Genomic DNA, 8,522 nt, shown 5'->3' with positions numbered 1-8,522 from the left:
ATGTGTGTGTAGAATTGAGCTGGTGTGCGGGGATCGCTGGTCGGCATGAGCACGATGGGCCGAAGGGCCTGTATCCGCACTGTATCTCTAGAACCCAACCTAAAACTAAACAAGACTAAAACTCAGCTCAACTAAACTAAAGATAGACACAAAGTTGGAGTAATTCAGCATCTGTGGAGAACACGGATAGATGACGTTTCCGGTTGGGATCCTTCTTCAGACTGAACGTAATGGTGAGCGGGGGTAGGAACCAAACTAAACTAAATCTCTCTCTGCCTCTATATTTGCTATATTTAAGAGGGAGTTAGATGTGGCCCTTGTGGCTAAAGGGATCAGGGGGTATGGAGAGAAGGCAGGTACGGGATACTGAGTTGGATGATCAGCCATGATCATATTGAATGGTGGTGTTGGTGCTGGCTCGTAGGTCCGAATGGCCTACTCCTGCCCCTGCACCTTCATTTCTATGTTTTCTATGTTTCTTCCCACTGCCTCCCTCTTCCCCCCCCTCCCCTCTCCTCCCATCTCTCCCCCCCTCCCCTCTCACCCCCCCTCTCTCACCTCCGCTCACTCTCAGACCCCACTCTCCTCTCCCCCTCCCCTCCCCTCCTCTCTCCCCCCCCCACTCTCCTCCCCCCTCTCCCCCTCCTCCCCTCTCTCTCTCCTCCCTCCCCCCCCCCCCCCACACCCCCTCCCCCCCCTGGAAACTCCCTCCCACCCACACAGTGAACTAACTGACATCAACGCTCTGCGTCCATTTGTCCACCTGCGTTACGTGGATATCTCTGGGAACATGATCCAGGATCTCCCTCTCCGTTGGCCAACCTGAGCCAGCTGCTGTGGGTGTCTGCGGATGGGAACCACCTCTCCAAGCGCCCAAGTGGAGGAGTAGCTGCCCTTTCCTTCAGGTGGCCAACTTCGCCCGCAACTCCATCCGGGACCACGGAGGGAATCGACCACCCACTGCTGGAGACTCTCAATCTGAACCGTGAGGCCCCGTCATACTCCCCACCCTCCCTCCCCATCACACACTCCTCCCCTCCATCCCTCCCCCCCCCCCCCCATCACACTCCTCCCCTCCCACTCCCCTCCCTCCCCTTCCTCTCCTCCATCCCTCCCCCCTCACACTCCTCCCTCCCCACATCCCTCCATGTCCGCTCACAGTGTATTGTGCTTACATGCACGTTTGTTTAGTGCTTGCGTGTGCGTGCATGCAGTGAGTATGCACACCCCAATGTTTATGCGTGTGTTGCATGTGTACTTTATGTGCATGCCTGCATATGGTGTGTGCGCGTGTTTGCGTGCACGTATGCATGAGCATACGTGTTTATGTGCATGTGTTTGTATTTGTGTGTGTGCATGTGTGCGTGTGTGTGCGCGTTCATGTGTGTGTGCATGTGTGTGTGTGTTTATGTGCATGAATATACATGTGTTGTGTGCGAGTGCATGCTTGTGTCCACATGCGTGCGTGTGTGCATGTGTGCATGTGTGCGTGCACATGTGCAAGTGCGTACGTATTTGTGTGCATGTGCAGGCTTGTGCATGTTTTTGTGCATGTGCATGCATACTCTTGCCTGTCCATGTTTGTGCATATATGTGGATGTGTGTGTGCATCTCACTTATGCATTTGTTTGTGTGCGTCCGTGTTTCTGCCTGCACATGCATGCATCCTTGTTTCTTCATGTGTATGTGCATGCATATGTGCTTGCATGTGCCTGTTCGCAAACGTATGCATACGCAAGCATTCGGTGTGCGCGGGCTTGTGTCCGTGTTTGTGCATGTATGTGCATGCGTGTGTGTGAGTGCAAATGCATGTGTCTGTGTGCGTGCATGCTTATGCATGCGTGTGCTGTGTGTCCGTGTTTGTGTGTGCACACTATGTGGAGTTCCACGTTTAATATTTAACTCTCCCCCTCCCTCTCTTCCCCTCTCCCTCTCCCTCTCTCCCCCCTCCCCTCTCCTCTCCCTCCCCGCTCTCCCCCCTCTCTCTCTCCCTCCCCCTCCCCCTCCCTCGCCTCCCCCCCTCCCTCTCTCCCCTCCCTCCCTGTCTCCTCTCTCCCTTCCTCTCCTCTCCTCTCCTCCCCTCTCCTCCCCTCCCCTCTCCTCTCCTCCCCCCCTCCCTCTCCCCCTCCCCTCCCTCCTCCTCCCTCTCTCTAACCTCCCTCCTCCTCTCCCTCCTCCCCTCCCTCCTCTCTCCTCCTCCCTCCCTCGCCCTCCCCCCCTCTCCCCCTCCCCTCCCCCTCTCCCTCTCTCGTCCTCTCTCCCCCCTCTCCACAGATAATCCCTCTCGTGAGGTGTCTGGGTTTGACCCCATCAAGCTGTCCCGCCTCCACACGCTGGAACTGCGAGGCAACCTGTTAGAATCCACGCGTGGACTTGACTTGCCGAACCTGCGCCACTTGTACCTGGTGAGTCTGCAGACTGTGGCTGTCGGGGATGTCGGTCTGTGAGTGTGGAGCTCCCCCCTTCCCTGCACAGTGGACACCCAGCCTCGCTCTGCTCCCCTTTCATCCTGTCGGGGCTCCTGAGTACAAGAGTCCTAGAGTCACCCAGCACGGACACAGGCCCTTCAGCCCGACTTGCCCACACCCATCATCACACCCGCCTTCCATCCTGACCACGGCTGCTGTCTGTCTCGGGATCCTTCACGTCCTCCCCGTGTCCCCGTGGTTTCCTTCCCCCGGCCCTTGGTTCTCAGGTCCTCCTCCCCTTCCTCCGCACTCCCCTAGACGTCCCAGGTTTGTAGGTTTCATTGGCTTGGTGTAAAATGTAACCCCGCCCCTCTCCTCTGTGTAGGACAGTGTTAGTGTGCGGGGCGATCACTGGTCAGCAGGGACTGGTGGGGCCGAAGGGCCTGTTTCTGCACTGTGTCTATGAAGCTAAACTCAACTAAACTAAAGATAGACCTCAAAAAGCTGGAGTACCTCAGCGGTCAGGCCCTTTCATCTGTGGGGAACATGGATAGGTGGACCTTCTCCACAGAGTGCTGGAGTAACTCCCCCCCCCCCTTCCCAGTCATCCAAGGAGCTAAGGAAATAGGACCTTCCCTCTCCTTTTCCCCCCCCCCTCCAGCCCGTCCTCTCCTTCGACCCGAAACGTTGCCTATTTCCAGAACGTTTCTGGGCCCCCCCTCTTGCCCTTTCCTTGCTCCATCCCCTGCTGCTGCACCATAACTCTCTCCTCCCTCCCCCTCTCTGGAGAACCTCTTGATCCCTTACTTTCCACCCATCTGCTGCCTCTCCTCTCAGCGGGTCAGGCAGCATCTGTGGGGAACATGGATAGGTGACGCTTCACAGAGTGCTGGAGTAACTCAGCGGGTCAGGCAGCATCTGTGGGGAACATGCATAGGTGACGTGTCAGGTCGGGACCCTTCTTCAGACTGAAAGTAGCGGTTTAGTTAAACTAAACTGAATGGGGTTTCGGCCCGAAACGTTGCCTATTTCCTTCGCTCCATCGATGCTGCTGCACCCGCTGAGTTTCTCCAGCATTCTTGTCTACCGTCGAACGAAACTAAACTTCTGTCTCCACAGGCGGCCAACACCATCAGCCGGTTGGAAGACTTAGACACCCTCCCGGGTCTCCAGACTCTTCACTTGCTCCTCCTGGCTCTCTCTCACATCGAAACCCTACTCTCCTTTCTTCCTCCCTAGCTGGTCCTCTCTGCCATCCCCTCAACCCTCAGGTACCCCGGTGAGGGCCCTCTCCTCTTCTCTCCCCTCCTCTCCCTCCTCTTGGCAAGGAGACTCCTCTCCCCTAGAGAGAGAGAGACGGGACTGAGAACTCCCAGGAGAGAGAGAGATAGAGAAAGGCGGGGGGGGGGGGGAGGGGAGTCTGTTCCCCTCCTAGGGTGGAAAATTCCCCCCTCCTCTCCCTCTCTCCCCTTTCCCCTCTCTTTCTCCCCTCTCTCTTCTCCCTTCTCCCTCCAAACTCTCTCCCACTCTCTCATCCCTCTCCCTCTCCCCCTCTCTCCTCTCCCTCTCCTCTTCTCTCCCTCCCCCCTCCTCTCTCCTCTCCCTCTCCTCCCCCCCTCTCCCCCCTCCCCTCTCTCTCCTCTCCTCCCCTCTCCTCTCCTCTCCCCGTCTCTCTCCTCTCCTCTCTCTCTCCTCCCCCTCTCCTCTCCTCTCCTCTCTCTCTCCTCTCTCTCTCTCTCTCCTCTCTCCTCTCCCTCTCTCTCCTCTCTCCTCTCCCTCTCTCTCTCTCTCTCCCTCTTTCTCTCTCTCTTTCTTTCCCCCTCTCTCTCTCTCTCCCTTTTCCCCTCTCTATCTCCCTCGCTCTTCCCCTCCCTCTCTCTCTCCCCTCCTCCCTCCCCTCTCTCTCCCTCTCTCCCTCCTCTCCTCTCTCTCCTCTCCTCCCTCTCCCTATCTCTCTCTTGAAACCCTCTCTCCCTCCTCCCTCTCTCCTCTCTCTCCTCCTCTCCTCCTCCTCCCTCTCTCTCCTCTCCTCTCTCTCCCTCTCCCTCCTCCCTCCTCTCTCTCCTCTCCTTCAGTCCTCTCTCTCCTCTCTCCCCCCTTCCTCCCTCCCCTCTCCCTACTCTCTCCCCTCTCTCCCCAGAGAGAGTTTCTCTCTTCCTGTCGTTTAATCTCTCTTTCGATAAACTCCTCTCCGATCCCGCCTCCCTCCCCATCCTCCTCCCCGCCCGCTCCTCCCCCCCTGACCCATCGAGTCTCCTTCACATTAGTCTCCTCCCCTCCTAGACACAGTCTACACAAATCCTTTAGGCCCCCCCACCCCTCTCCACGATCTCCCCAGGCTCTCATCCCAAACTCTCTCATTCAAAGTCTCCCCTCTCTCTCATCCTCTCTCTTTCTCCTGCCAATCACCCTCCTCCCCTCTCCCTCCTCTCTCTCTTCTCCCCCCCTCTCCTCTCTCCTCCCTCTCCCTCTCTCCCTCGCCCCCTCCTCCCTTCTCTCCCTCTCTCTCCCTCTCCCTCTCCTTTCTCTCTCTCCCTCTCTCCCTCTCTCTCTCTCTCCCTCTCTCCCCTCCCCTCTCTCTCTCTCTCTCTCTCTCTCTCTCTCTCTCTCCCTCTCTCTCCCTCTCCTCTCCCCTCCAGTCTTCCCTTCTTTGAACCCCTCCCTCTCTCCCCTCTCTCTTCTCCCCTCTTTCTCTCCTCCCCTCTCCCCTCCCCCCTCCCCTCCTCTCTCTCCTCCTCTCTCCTCTCTCTCTCCCCTCTCTCCCCCCTCTCTCTTCTCCCTCCCTCTCTCTCTCCTCCTCCTCTCCCCCTCTCCTCCTCCCTCCCTCTCTCCCCTCTCTCTCTCTCTCCTCTCCTCCCTCCCCTCTCTCTCCCCTCCCTCTCTCTCCCCCTCTCTCTCCCCTCCTCCTCTCTCTCCTCTCCTCTCCTCTATATTTCCTTCTCCCTCTCTCTCCTCTCCTCTCTGTCTCTCTCTCTCTCCTCTCCTCTCCTCTCCCCTCTCTCTTCCTCCTCTCTCTCTCCCCGTCCTCTCCTCACCCTCTCCCTCCCCCCCTCTCCTCTCCCCCTCTCTCTCTCTCCCTCTCTCTCCCCCTCTCCTCTCCTCTCCTCTCCTCCCTCCTCTCCTCCCCTCTCTCTCCCCTCTCCTCCCTCCCCCTCCCCCTCTCTCTCTCTCCCCCTTCTCATCCCCCTCTCCCCTCTCCTCCCCTCTCCTCCTCCCCCCCCTCCCCTCTCTCTCTCTCTCCCCCTCACCTCCACCTCTCTCTCTCCCCCCCTCTCCTCCCCTGTCCCTCCTCTCCTCTCCCCCCCTCCCACCGCTCTCCCTCTCTCCTCTCCCTCCCTCCCCTCTCCCTCTGGACTCCTCAATTTGGGATTCTCGACAGGGCGCTCCTCTCCAGCACCAGGAAGCAGAGGGAGGAAGAGGCAGCAGAGAAGGTGAGATGCGATGACCCGGGCCTGACCCTGTGGGGCCCAAGCTGACTCCAGGCTGCCCCAGGCTCCGCTAGGCCCACAATCCAGGCCGGGATTGAAGCCTGGGCCTTTCCTGTTGTCGGCTGTGATTGAAGCCTGGACGTTTTCAGAGGTAGGCTCTGAATTCCAGGCCTAGCGTATTCCAGGGGATAGGCCCCAAACCAAACTTAAGCCTACCTTGTAGTCCAGGATTAAAGCCTTGGCCTTCCTGGAGCTAAACTGGGATTGAAGCCTGTGCCTTTATTTTTCGGAGGTAGGCCTGGATTAAAGCCTGGGCCTTTCCTGATGTAGGCCCAGATCTCCCCTAGCCTGGGGATTCCTGTGTTGCTCCGGGATCTCCTCCCAGGCTCTCCTCCTGATGTCCTCCTCCTCTTCTAAATTCTAGCGTCTAACCTCCAAGTCTCCCCCCTCTCTCTCTCTCTTCTTCTCTGAAAGTCCTGCCCTCTCCCTCCTCCCTCAGTCTGCCTCCTCTCTTCTCTGTACTCCCTCCCTGGCAAGAATGTCTTTCCTCAGATTAGGAGACCAAACACTGTATGCCTCTACTCCCCCTGGTCCTCACCAAGACCCTGTACAACTGCTCTCCTCCTCCCTGCTCCCTATACTCAAATCCTTTTTCCTCCCCTCTCTAACCTCTCCTCTCCCTCCTCTTCACTGCTCCTGCACCTCTCATCTCCTACTCTCAATCTCCTGGTGTCTCCATCTCACCCAGGTCTCTCTCTCCTCCCTCCCCCCTTCCCAATCCCCCACCTCTCCCTCTAATAATCTCCGATCCTTCTCCTGGACTCCCCAATACCTCAAATCTCCCCTCCTCTCCTCACCCCCCCTCTTCTTTTCCCCTGAGGAGACTGAAAAAGGTCCATCTCTCCTCTCCTCTCCTTCCCTCCAACTTACCACTCTCACCATCCTCTCCCATCCTCCCCAACTGTATCACCTCTCCTCTCCTCCTCAACTGCTCTCTCTCCGCCGGAAGGCACTCTCAGTCTCCTCTCCTTCTTTGCCCCTCGCCTCAACCCTTCCTCTCTCCCCTCCATTGAGTCTCTTCAAAGCTCTCCTCTTGTCTCCCTCTCCTCCTCCCTCTCCTCAGTTCTCCGTCCTCCTCCTCTCTCCCCTCTCCTCCCCTCCCATCCTCCGTTTCTCTCCTCCTCTTTTCTCTTTCTCTCTCTTCCCCTCCCTCCTTCCCCCTCCTCTCCTCGCCTTAGCTCCTCCCCTCCTCTGTCTCTCTCCTCTTCTCTCTCCCTTCCCTCCTCATCTCTCCCCTTCTCTCTCTCCCCCCTCCTCCTCCTCCTTTCTCTCCCCCCCCATCCCCCCCCTCTCCCCCCCCCTCCTCCCCCCTCAATGCTCTCCTCCACTCTCCTCTCTCTCTCCTCCTTATACTCCTTATTGTCCTCATCATCCCTCTTCGCTCTTCTAGGGAGATCTCTTCTCCTCCGCCTCCTGTCTTTCGTCTCTCTGTCTCCTCTACATCTCCTCAATGACAAAAATCTGATTCAATCTCCCTCTCCTCTCTCCCTCCTCCTCCACTCTCCCTCTCCACTCCTCCCCTTCTTCTCCCCTCCCAGTTCCCTTTTCCCCCCTCTCCTCTTCATAAAATCTTTTGGGATTGTCCTTTCTCCCTTCCTTCCCTCTCTCTATCTCCTGGCCCCCTCCTGTTCCCCTCCTCTTTTTTTAAGTTTCCTCCTTAATTTCCCTCCCCTCCACCTCCTCCCTCCTCTCCTCTCTCCCAGCTCCACTTTACCTGTCCCTCCTCCCTCTCTTGCCTCCTCTCCTCCTCAATTTCCCTCGTCCCAAGCTTCCTCTCCTTTGCCTCTTTCCCATTCACTCTAAAGGCCCTGCTCCCACTCTACCTCCTCATTCAAGAGCTCTCCCTCTCTCTTTAAAAAAAAATCCCTCATCTTACGCAAGTAGAATGTACGTAGTCCTCCTCTTCTCTTGGGACCTCTCCTTAGCCTCGTAACTCTAACTTCTCTTACTCCCCTGTCGCGGTGAGCTCGTCCTCTCCTCTTTTCTCCCTCTCTCTCCTCTTCCCCCTCCCGAGAGCCCCGAGTACCTCCATCCGAGCGATTCTCCTCTCCTCAATCTCCGAGTCCCCTCTCCCCTCCTTCCTCTCCTTTCCTTGAATTCCTCTTGTCTCTCTCTCCCTCTCCGGGGCCGTACACATCCCCCCTCCTCTCTCCAATACCTTTTCTCCTCCATTCCCTGGCGGATCCTTCCTTTCTCTCCCCTCCTCTCTCCCTGCTCCAGTCTCCTTGAGCGAGGACCCTCCTCCTCTCTCCCTCCTCTCTTCTCTCCCTCAGGAAGATTCTTCCCCCCTCCCTCTCCTCCCTCCCCCCTCTCTAGTTTAAGGATCTCTCCCCTCTTCCTTTAGGACCTCTCTCCCCTCCATTTTTCCTCTCTCTCCTCTCCTGCCTCTGTCTCTCTCTCTCCCTCCTCTCCTCCTCTCCTCTGTGGCTCCCCGTTCCTCTCTCTCCTCTTCTCTCTTCCTTCTCTTCCTCTCCCCTCCTCTTGATCTCTTTCCTCCCCTCTCCTCCCCCTCCCCTCCTCTCTCTCCTCTCCCCCTCCTCTCCCCCCTCTCCCGCTCCTCTCCTGATCCTCCCTCTCTCCTCTCCTCCCCTCTCTCCTCTCCCTCCTCTCCCCTCTTCCCTCTCCC

General features: G+C 57.7%; 1 pseudogene; it reads left to right on the top strand.

Moving 5' to 3' along the window:
* Positions 1 to 723: 723 nt before the first annotated feature.
* LOC129715814 (leucine-rich repeat-containing protein 23-like) lies at positions 724 to 3,647 on the top strand (annotated as a pseudogene).
* Positions 3,648 to 8,522: the final 4,875 nt, after the last annotated feature.

The sequence above is a fragment of the Leucoraja erinacea genome, unplaced genomic scaffold, assembly GCF_028641065.1.
Source record: "Leucoraja erinacea ecotype New England unplaced genomic scaffold, Leri_hhj_1 Leri_1426S, whole genome shotgun sequence".
Lineage (NCBI taxonomy): Eukaryota > Metazoa > Chordata > Chondrichthyes > Rajiformes > Rajidae > Leucoraja > Leucoraja erinaceus.
The sequence above is the reverse complement of the archived record's forward strand: the minus strand, read 5'-3'. Positions and strand labels throughout refer to the sequence as shown.